The 16,328-nt window shown below is 46.8% G+C and overlaps 12 non-coding genes across 12 annotated transcripts; all 12 read left to right on the top strand.

Moving 5' to 3' along the window:
• The first annotated feature begins 745 nt into the window (after positions 1–745).
• LOC142281033 (U2 spliceosomal RNA) lies at positions 746–936 on the top strand. Its single transcript, XR_012743182.1, has one exon. It is a non-coding gene; the product is annotated as a U2 spliceosomal RNA (small nuclear RNA).
• A 1,117-nt stretch (positions 937–2,053) lies between these two features.
• LOC142281032 (U2 spliceosomal RNA) lies at positions 2,054–2,244 on the top strand. Its single transcript, XR_012743181.1, has one exon. It is a non-coding gene; the product is annotated as a U2 spliceosomal RNA (small nuclear RNA).
• A 1,117-nt stretch (positions 2,245–3,361) lies between these two features.
• On the top strand, positions 3,362–3,552 carry LOC142281031 (U2 spliceosomal RNA). Its single transcript, XR_012743180.1, has one exon. It is a non-coding gene; the product is annotated as a U2 spliceosomal RNA (small nuclear RNA).
• Positions 3,553–4,669: 1,117 nt separating this feature from the next.
• Positions 4,670–4,860, top strand: LOC142281029 (U2 spliceosomal RNA). The gene has a single exon (XR_012743178.1). It is a non-coding gene; the product is annotated as a U2 spliceosomal RNA (small nuclear RNA).
• A 1,117-nt stretch (positions 4,861–5,977) lies between these two features.
• On the top strand, positions 5,978–6,168 carry LOC142281028 (U2 spliceosomal RNA). Its single transcript, XR_012743177.1, has one exon. It is a non-coding gene; the product is annotated as a U2 spliceosomal RNA (small nuclear RNA).
• Positions 6,169–7,285: 1,117 nt separating this feature from the next.
• LOC142281027 (U2 spliceosomal RNA) lies at positions 7,286–7,476 on the top strand. The gene has a single exon (XR_012743176.1). It is a non-coding gene; the product is annotated as a U2 spliceosomal RNA (small nuclear RNA).
• A 1,117-nt stretch (positions 7,477–8,593) lies between these two features.
• Positions 8,594–8,784, top strand: LOC142281026 (U2 spliceosomal RNA). The gene has a single exon (XR_012743175.1). It is a non-coding gene; the product is annotated as a U2 spliceosomal RNA (small nuclear RNA).
• Positions 8,785–9,901: 1,117 nt separating this feature from the next.
• On the top strand, positions 9,902–10,092 carry LOC142281025 (U2 spliceosomal RNA). The gene has a single exon (XR_012743174.1). It is a non-coding gene; the product is annotated as a U2 spliceosomal RNA (small nuclear RNA).
• A 1,117-nt stretch (positions 10,093–11,209) lies between these two features.
• On the top strand, positions 11,210–11,400 carry LOC142281213 (U2 spliceosomal RNA). The gene has a single exon (XR_012743343.1). It is a non-coding gene; the product is annotated as a U2 spliceosomal RNA (small nuclear RNA).
• Positions 11,401–12,517: 1,117 nt separating this feature from the next.
• Positions 12,518–12,708, top strand: LOC142281212 (U2 spliceosomal RNA). The gene has a single exon (XR_012743342.1). It is a non-coding gene; the product is annotated as a U2 spliceosomal RNA (small nuclear RNA).
• A 1,117-nt stretch (positions 12,709–13,825) lies between these two features.
• Positions 13,826–14,016, top strand: LOC142281211 (U2 spliceosomal RNA). The gene has a single exon (XR_012743341.1). It is a non-coding gene; the product is annotated as a U2 spliceosomal RNA (small nuclear RNA).
• A 1,117-nt stretch (positions 14,017–15,133) lies between these two features.
• LOC142281210 (U2 spliceosomal RNA) lies at positions 15,134–15,324 on the top strand. Its single transcript, XR_012743340.1, has one exon. It is a non-coding gene; the product is annotated as a U2 spliceosomal RNA (small nuclear RNA).
• The last annotated feature ends 1,004 nt before the right edge of the window (positions 15,325–16,328 follow it).

Genomic DNA, 16,328 nt, shown 5'->3' with positions numbered 1-16,328 from the left:
AGTACTTTCATTAAGTATACTAAACCGGCTAATTGGGAATAGACAAACTGTAAAAAGCCCTCTGAGAAAGCCCCTCTCTAACCTTTGTTAGTAAGCTTTTCTGTAGCCTGCCTGTTGATGTATTTTCGGTTTGAACAGTGCACAACATGAAGAGACGGAACACTGGCGGCTTGTCACAATGCCCCCCGATGACATCACAATAGCGCTGCTGCCTAGAAAACAAGCTGCGCAGAAGAAGTTGTTCTTTGGGTGGGAGGGTGGGCTAGTGGAAGGAGGGGGCAATCTCTTTTTTTCCCGGGTGGTAGGGGGATGACAGGAGAAGGGAAGCGGGTGGTGAGAAAGGTACAGAGGGCAGGGTTTGGGGGCTGGGAAGGAAAGGGAAAAGATTAGGGTTTGGGGATGATGAAAGGGCTTTCTACGGGTAAGGATGGCAAAGGGTGGCAGTGACGGAAAGTCAGGCAACCTGTCCTGTCCGTCTTTTTGTATCGTGAATTGGAAAGACTGCAAGGGGGAGGGGAGTTGCTTGCGCCCTAAAGGAGGAGTTATTCAGATTCATTGCAGTGGGCGGCGGCTGCAAAACGCACCATTCTTCTTGTTTTTGCTCTGCAAAGCAGCCTTTTCAAGGGTTGGCTTGGGTGACAAAATGTCTTGTGTAGGCGTGGGTTTGTCTCCCTCTCGCTCTCTCTCCCTAAGATGTGTCCGGCATAGGCCAGGGTGCCACTCGAGGCCCAAACCAATTCTGGTTATCGCTTCTCGGCCTTTTGGCTAAGATCAAGTGTAGTATCTGTTCTTATCAGTTTAATATCTGATACGTCCCCTATCTGGGGACCATATATTAAATGGATTTTTAGAACAGGGAGATGGAAAAAGAGCTTGCTCTGTCCACTCCACGCATTGACCTGGTATTGCAGTACCTCCAGGAACGGTGCACCCCTTCTTAACCCAGTTTCCAAAAGCAGAACTCGATTCACCTGATTCATATTAGCCCGATTAGCGAATTGAAATGAATTTTTATCTAACACACTTTTTACTTGCTTTATTCATCCAAATAGCAAACTCATCACCACTCAACTTCACCAACTCTGCTATGTCCCGTGCAGTATCTTGTTGTCAGTCTAATCTAGATCATGTGTAATTGAATGGAATAGATCCCTTTTGGACAAAGTGGAGTCAGATGCTGCAGTGACCACAGGTGTGAGAGGATCTACAATTGGCATCTGGTGTTATCTCTCTGCTTCCACTCCAAATAAAGTTACCTGTTGTTACCTGAACGTCAAATACTAAGAATGGGCGGCCTATGAAAGAATTAGTACTTTCATTAAGTATACTAAACCGGCTAATTGGGAATAGACAAACTGTAAAAAGCCCTCTGAGAAAGCCCCTCTCTAACCTTTGTTAGTAAGCTTTTCTGTAGCCTGCCTGTTGATGTATTTTCGGTTTGAACAGTGCACAACATGAAGAGACGGAACACTGACGGCTTGTCACAATGCCCCCCGATGACATCACAATAGCGCTGCTGCCTAGAAAACAAGCTGCGCAGAAGAAGTTGTTCTTTGGGTGGGAGGGTGGGCTAGTGGAAGGAGGGGGCAATCTCTTTTTTTCCCGGGTGGTAGGGGGATGACAGGAGAAGGGAAGCGGGTGGTGAGAAAGGTACAGAGGGCAGGGTTTGGGGGCTGGGAAGGAAAGGGAAAAGATTAGGGTTTGGGGATGATGAAAGGGCTTTCTACGGGTAAGGATGGCAAAGGGTGGCAGTGACGGAAAGTCAGGCAACCTGTCCTGTCCGTCTTTTTGTATCGTGAATTGGAAAGACTGCAAGGGGGAGGGGAGTTGCTTGCGCCCTAAAGGAGGAGTTATTCAGATTCATTGCAGTGGGCGGCGGCTGCAAAACGCACCATTCTTCTTGTTTTTGCTCTGCAAAGCAGCCTTTTCAAGGGTTGGCTTGGGTGACAAAATGTCTTGTGTAGGCGTGGGTTTGTCTCCCTCTCGCTCTCTCTCCCTAAGATGTGTCCGGCATAGGCCAGGGTGCCACTCGAGGCCCAAACCAATTCTGGTTATCGCTTCTCGGCCTTTTGGCTAAGATCAAGTGTAGTATCTGTTCTTATCAGTTTAATATCTGATACGTCCCCTATCTGGGGACCATATATTAAATGGATTTTTAGAACAGGGAGATGGAAAAAGAGCTTGCTCTGTCCACTCCACGCATTGACCTGGTATTGCAGTACCTCCAGGAACGGTGCACCCCTTCTTAACCCAGTTTCCAAAAGCAGAACTCGATTCACCTGATTCATATTAGCCCGATTAGCGAATTGAAATGAATTTTTATCTAACACACTTTTTACTTGCTTTATTCATCCAAATAGCAAACTCATCACCACTCAACTTCACCAACTCTGCTATGTCCCGTGCAGTATCTTGTTGTCAGTCTAATCTAGATCATGTGTAATTGAATGGAATAGATCCCTTTTGGACAAAGTGGAGTCAGATGCTGCAGTGACCACAGGTGTGAGAGGATCTACAATTGGCATCTGGTGTTATCTCTCTGCTTCCACTCCAAATAAAGTTACCTGTTGTTACCTGAACGTCAAATACTAAGAATGGGCGGCCTATGAAAGAATTAGTACTTTCATTAAGTATACTAAACCGGCTAATTGGGAATAGACAAACTGTAAAAAGCCCTCTGAGAAAGCCCCTCTCTAACCTTTGTTAGTAAGCTTTTCTGTAGCCTGCCTGTTGATGTATTTTCGGTTTGAACAGTGCACAACATGAAGAGACGGAACACTGGCGGCTTGTCACAATGCCCCCCGATGACATCACAATAGCGCTGCTGCCTAGAAAACAAGCTGCGCAGAAGAAGTTGTTCTTTGGGTGGGAGGGTGGGCTAGTGGAAGGAGGGGGCAATCTCTTTTTTTCCCGGGTGGTAGGGGGATGACAGGAGAAGGGAAGCGGGTGGTGAGAAAGGTACAGAGGGCAGGGTTTGGGGGCTGGGAAGGAAAGGGAAAAGATTAGGGTTTGGGGATGATGAAAGGGCTTTCTACGGGTAAGGATGGCAAAGGGTGGCAGTGACGGAAAGTCAGGCAACCTGTCCTGTCCGTCTTTTTGTATCGTGAATTGGAAAGACTGCAAGGGGGAGGGGAGTTGCTTGCGCCCTAAAGGAGGAGTTATTCAGATTCATTGCAGTGGGCGGCGGCTGCAAAACGCACCATTCTTCTTGTTTTTGCTCTGCAAAGCAGCCTTTTCAAGGGTTGGCTTGGGTGACAAAATGTCTTGTGTAGGCGTGGGTTTGTCTCCCTCTCGCTCTCTCTCCCTAAGATGTGTCCGGCATAGGCCAGGGTGCCACTCGAGGCCCAAACCAATTCTGGTTATCGCTTCTCGGCCTTTTGGCTAAGATCAAGTGTAGTATCTGTTCTTATCAGTTTAATATCTGATACGTCCCCTATCTGGGGACCATATATTAAATGGATTTTTAGAACAGGGAGATGGAAAAAGAGCTTGCTCTGTCCACTCCACGCATTGACCTGGTATTGCAGTACCTCCAGGAACGGTGCACCCCTTCTTAACCCAGTTTCCAAAAGCAGAACTCGATTCACCTGATTCATATTAGCCCGATTAGCGAATTGAAATGAATTTTTATCTAACACACTTTTTACTTGCTTTATTCATCCAAATAGCAAACTCATCACCACTCAACTTCACCAACTCTGCTATGTCCCGTGCAGTATCTTGTTGTCAGTCTAATCTAGATCATGTGTAATTGAATGGAATAGATCCCTTTTGGACAAAGTGGAGTCAGATGCTGCAGTGACCACAGGTGTGAGAGGATCTACAATTGGCATCTGGTGTTATCTCTCTGCTTCCACTCCAAATAAAGTTACCTGTTGTTACCTGAACGTCAAATACTAAGAATGGGCGGCCTATGAAAGAATTAGTACTTTCATTAAGTATACTAAACCGGCTAATTGGGAATAGACAAACTGTAAAAAGCCCTCTGAGAAAGCCCCTCTCTAACCTTTGTTAGTAAGCTTTTCTGTAGCCTGCCTGTTGATGTATTTTCGGTTTGAACAGTGCACAACATGAAGAGACGGAACACTGGCGGCTTGTCACAATGCCCCCCGATGACATCACAATAGCGCTGCTGCCTAGAAAACAAGCTGCGCAGAAGAAGTTGTTCTTTGGGTGGGAGGGTGGGCTAGTGGAAGGAGGGGGCAATCTCTTTTTTTCCCGGGTGGTAGGGGGATGACAGGAGAAGGGAAGCGGGTGGTGAGAAAGGTACAGAGGGCAGGGTTTGGGGGCTGGGAAGGAAAGGGAAAAGATTAGGGTTTGGGGATGATGAAAGGGCTTTCTACGGGTAAGGATGGCAAAGGGTGGCAGTGACGGAAAGTCAGGCAACCTGTCCTGTCCGTCTTTTTGTATCGTGAATTGGAAAGACTGCAAGGGGGAGGGGAGTTGCTTGCGCCCTAAAGGAGGAGTTATTCAGATTCATTGCAGTGGGCGGCGGCTGCAAAACGCACCATTCTTCTTGTTTTTGCTCTGCAAAGCAGCCTTTTCAAGGGTTGGCTTGGGTGACAAAATGTCTTGTGTAGGCGTGGGTTTGTCTCCCTCTCGCTCTCTCTCCCTAAGATGTGTCCGGCATAGGCCAGGGTGCCACTCGAGGCCCAAACCAATTCTGGTTATCGCTTCTCGGCCTTTTGGCTAAGATCAAGTGTAGTATCTGTTCTTATCAGTTTAATATCTGATACGTCCCCTATCTGGGGACCATATATTAAATGGATTTTTAGAACAGGGAGATGGAAAAAGAGCTTGCTCTGTCCACTCCACGCATTGACCTGGTATTGCAGTACCTCCAGGAACGGTGCACCCCTTCTTAACCCAGTTTCCAAAAGCAGAACTCGATTCACCTGATTCATATTAGCCCGATTAGCGAATTGAAATGAATTTTTATCTAACACACTTTTTACTTGCTTTATTCATCCAAATAGCAAACTCATCACCACTCAACTTCACCAACTCTGCTATGTCCCGTGCAGTATCTTGTTGTCAGTCTAATCTAGATCATGTGTAATTGAATGGAATAGATCCCTTTTGGACAAAGTGGAGTCAGATGCTGCAGTGACCACAGGTGTGAGAGGATCTACAATTGGCATCTGGTGTTATCTCTCTGCTTCCACTCCAAATAAAGTTACCTGTTGTTACCTGAACGTCAAATACTAAGAATGGGCGGCCTATGAAAGAATTAGTACTTTCATTAAGTATACTAAACCGGCTAATTGGGAATAGACAAACTGTAAAAAGCCCTCTGAGAAAGCCCCTCTCTAACCTTTGTTAGTAAGCTTTTCTGTAGCCTGCCTGTTGATGTATTTTCGGTTTGAACAGTGCACAACATGAAGAGACGGAACACTGGCGGCTTGTCACAATGCCCCCCGATGACATCACAATAGCGCTGCTGCCTAGAAAACAAGCTGCGCAGAAGAAGTTGTTCTTTGGGTGGGAGGGTGGGCTAGTGGAAGGAGGGGGCAATCTCTTTTTTTCCCGGGTGGTAGGGGGATGACAGGAGAAGGGAAGCGGGTGGTGAGAAAGGTACAGAGGGCAGGGTTTGGGGGCTGGGAAGGAAAGGGAAAAGATTAGGGTTTGGGGATGATGAAAGGGCTTTCTACGGGTAAGGATGGCAAAGGGTGGCAGTGACGGAAAGTCAGGCAACCTGTCCTGTCCGTCTTTTTGTATCGTGAATTGGAAAGACTGCAAGGGGGAGGGGAGTTGCTTGCGCCCTAAAGGAGGAGTTATTCAGATTCATTGCAGTGGGCGGCGGCTGCAAAACGCACCATTCTTCTTGTTTTTGCTCTGCAAAGCAGCCTTTTCAAGGGTTGGCTTGGGTGACAAAATGTCTTGTGTAGGCGTGGGTTTGTCTCCCTCTCGCTCTCTCTCCCTAAGATGTGTCCGGCATAGGCCAGGGTGCCACTCGAGGCCCAAACCAATTCTGGTTATCGCTTCTCGGCCTTTTGGCTAAGATCAAGTGTAGTATCTGTTCTTATCAGTTTAATATCTGATACGTCCCCTATCTGGGGACCATATATTAAATGGATTTTTAGAACAGGGAGATGGAAAAAGAGCTTGCTCTGTCCACTCCACGCATTGACCTGGTATTGCAGTACCTCCAGGAACGGTGCACCCCTTCTTAACCCAGTTTCCAAAAGCAGAACTCGATTCACCTGATTCATATTAGCCCGATTAGCGAATTGAAATGAATTTTTATCTAACACACTTTTTACTTGCTTTATTCATCCAAATAGCAAACTCATCACCACTCAACTTCACCAACTCTGCTATGTCCCGTGCAGTATCTTGTTGTCAGTCTAATCTAGATCATGTGTAATTGAATGGAATAGATCCCTTTTGGACAAAGTGGAGTCAGATGCTGCAGTGACCACAGGTGTGAGAGGATCTACAATTGGCATCTGGTGTTATCTCTCTGCTTCCACTCCAAATAAAGTTACCTGTTGTTACCTGAACGTCAAATACTAAGAATGGGCGGCCTATGAAAGAATTAGTACTTTCATTAAGTATACTAAACCGGCTAATTGGGAATAGACAAACTGTAAAAAGCCCTCTGAGAAAGCCCCTCTCTAACCTTTGTTAGTAAGCTTTTCTGTAGCCTGCCTGTTGATGTATTTTCGGTTTGAACAGTGCACAACATGAAGAGACGGAACACTGGCGGCTTGTCACAATGCCCCCCGATGACATCACAATAGCGCTGCTGCCTAGAAAACAAGCTGCGCAGAAGAAGTTGTTCTTTGGGTGGGAGGGTGGGCTAGTGGAAGGAGGGGGCAATCTCTTTTTTTCCCGGGTGGTAGGGGGATGACAGGAGAAGGGAAGCGGGTGGTGAGAAAGGTACAGAGGGCAGGGTTTGGGGGCTGGGAAGGAAAGGGAAAAGATTAGGGTTTGGGGATGATGAAAGGGCTTTCTACGGGTAAGGATGGCAAAGGGTGGCAGTGACGGAAAGTCAGGCAACCTGTCCTGTCCGTCTTTTTGTATCGTGAATTGGAAAGACTGCAAGGGGGAGGGGAGTTGCTTGCGCCCTAAAGGAGGAGTTATTCAGATTCATTGCAGTGGGCGGCGGCTGCAAAACGCACCATTCTTCTTGTTTTTGCTCTGCAAAGCAGCCTTTTCAAGGGTTGGCTTGGGTGACAAAATGTCTTGTGTAGGCGTGGGTTTGTCTCCCTCTCGCTCTCTCTCCCTAAGATGTGTCCGGCATAGGCCAGGGTGCCACTCGAGGCCCAAACCAATTCTGGTTATCGCTTCTCGGCCTTTTGGCTAAGATCAAGTGTAGTATCTGTTCTTATCAGTTTAATATCTGATACGTCCCCTATCTGGGGACCATATATTAAATGGATTTTTAGAACAGGGAGATGGAAAAAGAGCTTGCTCTGTCCACTCCACGCATTGACCTGGTATTGCAGTACCTCCAGGAACGGTGCACCCCTTCTTAACCCAGTTTCCAAAAGCAGAACTCGATTCACCTGATTCATATTAGCCCGATTAGCGAATTGAAATGAATTTTTATCTAACACACTTTTTACTTGCTTTATTCATCCAAATAGCAAACTCATCACCACTCAACTTCACCAACTCTGCTATGTCCCGTGCAGTATCTTGTTGTCAGTCTAATCTAGATCATGTGTAATTGAATGGAATAGATCCCTTTTGGACAAAGTGGAGTCAGATGCTGCAGTGACCACAGGTGTGAGAGGATCTACAATTGGCATCTGGTGTTATCTCTCTGCTTCCACTCCAAATAAAGTTACCTGTTGTTACCTGAACGTCAAATACTAAGAATGGGCGGCCTATGAAAGAATTAGTACTTTCATTAAGTATACTAAACCGGCTAATTGGGAATAGACAAACTGTAAAAAGCCCTCTGAGAAAGCCCCTCTCTAACCTTTGTTAGTAAGCTTTTCTGTAGCCTGCCTGTTGATGTATTTTCGGTTTGAACAGTGCACAACATGAAGAGACGGAACACTGGCGGCTTGTCACAATGCCCCCCGATGACATCACAATAGCGCTGCTGCCTAGAAAACAAGCTGCGCAGAAGAAGTTGTTCTTTGGGTGGGAGGGTGGGCTAGTGGAAGGAGGGGGCAATCTCTTTTTTTCCCGGGTGGTAGGGGGATGACAGGAGAAGGGAAGCGGGTGGTGAGAAAGGTACAGAGGGCAGGGTTTGGGGGCTGGGAAGGAAAGGGAAAAGATTAGGGTTTGGGGATGATGAAAGGGCTTTCTACGGGTAAGGATGGCAAAGGGTGGCAGTGACGGAAAGTCAGGCAACCTGTCCTGTCCGTCTTTTTGTATCGTGAATTGGAAAGACTGCAAGGGGGAGGGGAGTTGCTTGCGCCCTAAAGGAGGAGTTATTCAGATTCATTGCAGTGGGCGGCGGCTGCAAAACGCACCATTCTTCTTGTTTTTGCTCTGCAAAGCAGCCTTTTCAAGGGTTGGCTTGGGTGACAAAATGTCTTGTGTAGGCGTGGGTTTGTCTCCCTCTCGCTCTCTCTCCCTAAGATGTGTCCGGCATAGGCCAGGGTGCCACTCGAGGCCCAAACCAATTCTGGTTATCGCTTCTCGGCCTTTTGGCTAAGATCAAGTGTAGTATCTGTTCTTATCAGTTTAATATCTGATACGTCCCCTATCTGGGGACCATATATTAAATGGATTTTTAGAACAGGGAGATGGAAAAAGAGCTTGCTCTGTCCACTCCACGCATTGACCTGGTATTGCAGTACCTCCAGGAACGGTGCACCCCTTCTTAACCCAGTTTCCAAAAGCAGAACTCGATTCACCTGATTCATATTAGCCCGATTAGCGAATTGAAATGAATTTTTATCTAACACACTTTTTACTTGCTTTATTCATCCAAATAGCAAACTCATCACCACTCAACTTCACCAACTCTGCTATGTCCCGTGCAGTATCTTGTTGTCAGTCTAATCTAGATCATGTGTAATTGAATGGAATAGATCCCTTTTGGACAAAGTGGAGTCAGATGCTGCAGTGACCACAGGTGTGAGAGGATCTACAATTGGCATCTGGTGTTATCTCTCTGCTTCCACTCCAAATAAAGTTACCTGTTGTTACCTGAACGTCAAATACTAAGAATGGGCGGCCTATGAAAGAATTAGTACTTTCATTAAGTATACTAAACCGGCTAATTGGGAATAGACAAACTGTAAAAAGCCCTCTGAGAAAGCCCCTCTCTAACCTTTGTTAGTAAGCTTTTCTGTAGCCTGCCTGTTGATGTATTTTCGGTTTGAACAGTGCACAACATGAAGAGACGGAACACTGGCGGCTTGTCACAATGCCCCCCGATGACATCACAATAGCGCTGCTGCCTAGAAAACAAGCTGCGCAGAAGAAGTTGTTCTTTGGGTGGGAGGGTGGGCTAGTGGAAGGAGGGGGCAATCTCTTTTTTTCCCGGGTGGTAGGGGGATGACAGGAGAAGGGAAGCGGGTGGTGAGAAAGGTACAGAGGGCAGGGTTTGGGGGCTGGGAAGGAAAGGGAAAAGATTAGGGTTTGGGGATGATGAAAGGGCTTTCTACGGGTAAGGATGGCAAAGGGTGGCAGTGACGGAAAGTCAGGCAACCTGTCCTGTCCGTCTTTTTGTATCGTGAATTGGAAAGACTGCAAGGGGGAGGGGAGTTGCTTGCGCCCTAAAGGAGGAGTTATTCAGATTCATTGCAGTGGGCGGCGGCTGCAAAACGCACCATTCTTCTTGTTTTTGCTCTGCAAAGCAGCCTTTTCAAGGGTTGGCTTGGGTGACAAAATGTCTTGTGTAGGCGTGGGTTTGTCTCCCTCTCGCTCTCTCTCCCTAAGATGTGTCCGGCATAGGCCAGGGTGCCACTCGAGGCCCAAACCAATTCTGGTTATCGCTTCTCGGCCTTTTGGCTAAGATCAAGTGTAGTATCTGTTCTTATCAGTTTAATATCTGATACGTCCCCTATCTGGGGACCATATATTAAATGGATTTTTAGAACAGGGAGATGGAAAAAGAGCTTGCTCTGTCCACTCCACGCATTGACCTGGTATTGCAGTACCTCCAGGAACGGTGCACCCCTTCTTAACCCAGTTTCCAAAAGCAGAACTCGATTCACCTGATTCATATTAGCCCGATTAGCGAATTGAAATGAATTTTTATCTAACACACTTTTTACTTGCTTTATTCATCCAAATAGCAAACTCATCACCACTCAACTTCACCAACTCTGCTATGTCCCGTGCAGTATCTTGTTGTCAGTCTAATCTAGATCATGTGTAATTGAATGGAATAGATCCCTTTTGGACAAAGTGGAGTCAGATGCTGCAGTGACCACAGGTGTGAGAGGATCTACAATTGGCATCTGGTGTTATCTCTCTGCTTCCACTCCAAATAAAGTTACCTGTTGTTACCTGAACGTCAAATACTAAGAATGGGCGGCCTATGAAAGAATTAGTACTTTCATTAAGTATACTAAACCGGCTAATTGGGAATAGACAAACTGTAAAAAGCCCTCTGAGAAAGCCCCTCTCTAACCTTTGTTAGTAAGCTTTTCTGTAGCCTGCCTGTTGATGTATTTTCGGTTTGAACAGTGCACAACATGAAGAGACGGAACACTGGCGGCTTGTCACAATGCCCCCCGATGACATCACAATAGCGCTGCTGCCTAGAAAACAAGCTGCGCAGAAGAAGTTGTTCTTTGGGTGGGAGGGTGGGCTAGTGGAAGGAGGGGGCAATCTCTTTTTTTCCCGGGTGGTAGGGGGATGACAGGAGAAGGGAAGCGGGTGGTGAGAAAGGTACAGAGGGCAGGGTTTGGGGGCTGGGAAGGAAAGGGAAAAGATTAGGGTTTGGGGATGATGAAAGGGCTTTCTACGGGTAAGGATGGCAAAGGGTGGCAGTGACGGAAAGTCAGGCAACCTGTCCTGTCCGTCTTTTTGTATCGTGAATTGGAAAGACTGCAAGGGGGAGGGGAGTTGCTTGCGCCCTAAAGGAGGAGTTATTCAGATTCATTGCAGTGGGCGGCGGCTGCAAAACGCACCATTCTTCTTGTTTTTGCTCTGCAAAGCAGCCTTTTCAAGGGTTGGCTTGGGTGACAAAATGTCTTGTGTAGGCGTGGGTTTGTCTCCCTCTCGCTCTCTCTCCCTAAGATGTGTCCGGCATAGGCCAGGGTGCCACTCGAGGCCCAAACCAATTCTGGTTATCGCTTCTCGGCCTTTTGGCTAAGATCAAGTGTAGTATCTGTTCTTATCAGTTTAATATCTGATACGTCCCCTATCTGGGGACCATATATTAAATGGATTTTTAGAACAGGGAGATGGAAAAAGAGCTTGCTCTGTCCACTCCACGCATTGACCTGGTATTGCAGTACCTCCAGGAACGGTGCACCCCTTCTTAACCCAGTTTCCAAAAGCAGAACTCGATTCACCTGATTCATATTAGCCCGATTAGCGAATTGAAATGAATTTTTATCTAACACACTTTTTACTTGCTTTATTCATCCAAATAGCAAACTCATCACCACTCAACTTCACCAACTCTGCTATGTCCCGTGCAGTATCTTGTTGTCAGTCTAATCTAGATCATGTGTAATTGAATGGAATAGATCCCTTTTGGACAAAGTGGAGTCAGATGCTGCAGTGACCACAGGTGTGAGAGGATCTACAATTGGCATCTGGTGTTATCTCTCTGCTTCCACTCCAAATAAAGTTACCTGTTGTTACCTGAACGTCAAATACTAAGAATGGGCGGCCTATGAAAGAATTAGTACTTTCATTAAGTATACTAAACCGGCTAATTGGGAATAGACAAACTGTAAAAAGCCCTCTGAGAAAGCCCCTCTCTAACCTTTGTTAGTAAGCTTTTCTGTAGCCTGCCTGTTGATGTATTTTCGGTTTGAACAGTGCACAACATGAAGAGACGGAACACTGGCGGCTTGTCACAATGCCCCCCGATGACATCACAATAGCGCTGCTGCCTAGAAAACAAGCTGCGCAGAAGAAGTTGTTCTTTGGGTGGGAGGGTGGGCTAGTGGAAGGAGGGGGCAATCTCTTTTTTTCCCGGGTGGTAGGGGGATGACAGGAGAAGGGAAGCGGGTGGTGAGAAAGGTACAGAGGGCAGGGTTTGGGGGCTGGGAAGGAAAGGGAAAAGATTAGGGTTTGGGGATGATGAAAGGGCTTTCTACGGGTAAGGATGGCAAAGGGTGGCAGTGACGGAAAGTCAGGCAACCTGTCCTGTCCGTCTTTTTGTATCGTGAATTGGAAAGACTGCAAGGGGGAGGGGAGTTGCTTGCGCCCTAAAGGAGGAGTTATTCAGATTCATTGCAGTGGGCGGCGGCTGCAAAACGCACCATTCTTCTTGTTTTTGCTCTGCAAAGCAGCCTTTTCAAGGGTTGGCTTGGGTGACAAAATGTCTTGTGTAGGCGTGGGTTTGTCTCCCTCTCGCTCTCTCTCCCTAAGATGTGTCCGGCATAGGCCAGGGTGCCACTCGAGGCCCAAACCAATTCTGGTTATCGCTTCTCGGCCTTTTGGCTAAGATCAAGTGTAGTATCTGTTCTTATCAGTTTAATATCTGATACGTCCCCTATCTGGGGACCATATATTAAATGGATTTTTAGAACAGGGAGATGGAAAAAGAGCTTGCTCTGTCCACTCCACGCATTGACCTGGTATTGCAGTACCTCCAGGAACGGTGCACCCCTTCTTAACCCAGTTTCCAAAAGCAGAACTCGATTCACCTGATTCATATTAGCCCGATTAGCGAATTGAAATGAATTTTTATCTAACACACTTTTTACTTGCTTTATTCATCCAAATAGCAAACTCATCACCACTCAACTTCACCAACTCTGCTATGTCCCGTGCAGTATCTTGTTGTCAGTCTAATCTAGATCATGTGTAATTGAATGGAATAGATCCCTTTTGGACAAAGTGGAGTCAGATGCTGCAGTGACCACAGGTGTGAGAGGATCTACAATTGGCATCTGGTGTTATCTCTCTGCTTCCACTCCAAATAAAGTTACCTGTTGTTACCTGAACGTCAAATACTAAGAATGGGCGGCCTATGAAAGAATTAGTACTTTCATTAAGTATACTAAACCGGCTAATTGGGAATAGACAAACTGTAAAAAGCCCTCTGAGAAAGCCCCTCTCTAACCTTTGTTAGTAAGCTTTTCTGTAGCCTGCCTGTTGATGTATTTTCGGTTTGAACAGTGCACAACATGAAGAGACGGAACACTGGCGGCTTGTCACAATGCCCCCCGATGACATCACAATAGCGCTGCTGCCTAGAAAACAAGCTGCGCAGAAGAAGTTGTTCTTTGGGTGGGAGGGTGGGCTAGTGGAAGGAGGGGGCAATCTCTTTTTTTCCCGGGTGGTAGGGGGATGACAGGAGAAGGGAAGCGGGTGGTGAGAAAGGTACAGAGGGCAGGGTTTGGGGGCTGGGAAGGAAAGGGAAAAGATTAGGGTTTGGGGATGATGAAAGGGCTTTCTACGGGTAAGGATGGCAAAGGGTGGCAGTGACGGAAAGTCAGGCAACCTGTCCTGTCCGTCTTTTTGTATCGTGAATTGGAAAGACTGCAAGGGGGAGGGGAGTTGCTTGCGCCCTAAAGGAGGAGTTATTCAGATTCATTGCAGTGGGCGGCGGCTGCAAAACGCACCATTCTTCTTGTTTTTGCTCTGCAAAGCAGCCTTTTCAAGGGTTGGCTTGGGTGACAAAATGTCTTGTGTAGGCGTGGGTTTGTCTCCCTCTCGCTCTCTCTCCCTAAGATGTGTCCGGCATAGGCCAGGGTGCCACTCGAGGCCCAAACCAATTCTGGTTATCGCTTCTCGGCCTTTTGGCTAAGATCAAGTGTAGTATCTGTTCTTATCAGTTTAATATCTGATACGTCCCCTATCTGGGGACCATATATTAAATGGATTTTTAGAACAGGGAGATGGAAAAAGAGCTTGCTCTGTCCACTCCACGCATTGACCTGGTATTGCAGTACCTCCAGGAACGGTGCACCCCTTCTTAACCCAGTTTCCAAAAGCAGAACTCGATTCACCTGATTCATATTAGCCCGATTAGCGAATTGAAATGAATTTTTATCTAACACACTTTTTACTTGCTTTATTCATCCAAATAGCAAACTCATCACCACTCAACTTCACCAACTCTGCTATGTCCCGTGCAGTATCTTGTTGTCAGTCTAATCTAGATCATGTGTAATTGAATGGAATAGATCCCTTTTGGACAAAGTGGAGTCAGATGCTGCAGTGACCACAGGTGTGAGAGGATCTACAATTGGCATCTGGTGTTATCTCTCTGCTTCCACTCCAAATAAAGTTACCTGTTGTTACCTGAACGTCAAATACTAAGAATGGGCGGCCTATGAAAGAATTAGTACTTTCATTAAGTATACTAAACCGGCTAATTGGGAATAGACAAACTGTAAAAAGCCCTCTGAGAAAGCCCCTCTCTAACCTTTGTTAGTAAGCTTTTCTGTAGCCTGCCTGTTGATGTATTTTCGGTTTGAACAGTGCACAACATGAAGAGACGGAACACTGGCGGCTTGTCACAATGCCCCCCGATGACATCACAATAGCGCTGCTGCCTAGAAAACAAGCTGCGCAGAAGAAGTTGTTCTTTGGGTGGGAGGGTGGGCTAGTGGAAGGAGGGGGCAATCTCTTTTTTTCCCGGGTGGTAGGGGGATGACAGGAGAAGGGAAGCGGGTGGTGAGAAAGGTACAGAGGGCAGGGTTTGGGGGCTGGGAAGGAAAGGGAAAAGATTAGGGTTTGGGGATGATGAAAGGGCTTTCTACGGGTAAGGATGGCAAAGGGTGGCAGTGACGGAAAGTCAGGCAACCTGTCCTGTCCGTCTTTTTGTATCGTGAATTGGAAAGACTGCAAGGGGGAGGGGAGTTGCTTGCGCCCTAAAGGAGGAGTTATTCAGATTCATTGCAGTGGGCGGCGGCTGCAAAACGCACCATTCTTCTTGTTTTTGCTCTGCAAAGCAGCCTTTTCAAGGGTTGGCTTGGGTGACAAAATGTCTTGTGTAGGCGTGGGTTTGTCTCCCTCTCGCTCTCTCTCCCTAAGATGTGTCCGGCATAGGCCAGGGTGCCACTCGAGGCCCAAACCAATTCTGGTTATCGCTTCTCGGCCTTTTGGCTAAGATCAAGTGTAGTATCTGTTCTTATCAGTTTAATATCTGATACGTCCCCTATCTGGGGACCATATATTAAATGGATTTTTAGAACAGGGAGATGGAAAAAGAGCTTGCTCTGTCCACTCCACGCATTGACCTGGTATTGCAGTACCTCCAGGAACGGTGCACCCCTTCTTAACCCAGTTTCCAAAAGCAGAACTCGATTCACCTGATTCATATTAGCCCGATTAGCGAATTGAAATGAATTTTTATCTAACACACTTTTTACTTGCTTTATTCATCCAAATAGCAAACTCATCACCACTCAACTTCACCAACTCTGCTATGTCCCGTGCAGTATCTTGTTGTCAGTCTAATCTAGATCATGTGTAATTGAATGGAATAGATCCCTTTTGGACAAAGTGGAGTCAGATGCTGCAGTGACCACAGGTGTGAGAGGATCTACAATTGGCATCTGGTGTTATCTCTCTGCTTCCACTCCAAATAAAGTTACCTGTTGTTACCTGAACGTCAAATACTAAGAATGGGCGGCCTATGAAAGAATTAGTACTTTCATTAAGTATACTAAACCGGCTAATTGGGAATAGACAAACTGTAAAAAGCCCTCTGAGAAAGCCCCTCTCTAACCTTTGTTAGTAAGCTTTTCTGTAGCCTGCCTGTTGATGTATTTTCGGTTTGAACAGTGCACAACATGAAGAGACGGAACACTGGCGGCTTGTCACAATGCCCCCCGATGACATCACAATAGCGCTGCTGCCTAGAAAACAAGCTGCGCAGAAGAAGTTGTTCTTTGGGTGGGAGGGTGGGCTAGTGGAAGGAGGGGGCAATCTCTTTTTTTCCCGGGTGGTAGGGGGATGACAGGAGAAGGGAAGCGGGTGGTGAGAAAGGTACAGAGGGCAGGGTTTGGGGGCTGGGAAGGAAAGGGAAAAGATTAGGGTTTGGGGATGATGAAAGGGCTTTCTACGGGTAAGGATGGCAAAGGGTGGCAGTGACGGAAAGTCAGGCAACCTGTCCTGTCCGTCTTTTTGTATCGTGAATTGGAAAGACTGCAAGGGGGAGGGGAGTTGCTTGCGCCCTAAAGGAGGAGTTATTCAGATTCATTGCAGTGGGCGGCGGCTGCAAAACGCACCATTCTTCTTGTTTTTGCTCTGCAAAGCAGCCTTTTCAAGGGTTGGCT

The sequence above is a fragment of the Anomaloglossus baeobatrachus genome, unplaced genomic scaffold (assembly GCF_048569485.1).
Source record: "Anomaloglossus baeobatrachus isolate aAnoBae1 unplaced genomic scaffold, aAnoBae1.hap1 Scaffold_467, whole genome shotgun sequence".
NCBI classification, from domain to species: Eukaryota; Metazoa; Chordata; class Amphibia; order Anura; family Aromobatidae; genus Anomaloglossus; species Anomaloglossus baeobatrachus.
The sequence above is the reverse complement of the archived record's forward strand: the minus strand, read 5'-3'. Positions and strand labels throughout refer to the sequence as shown.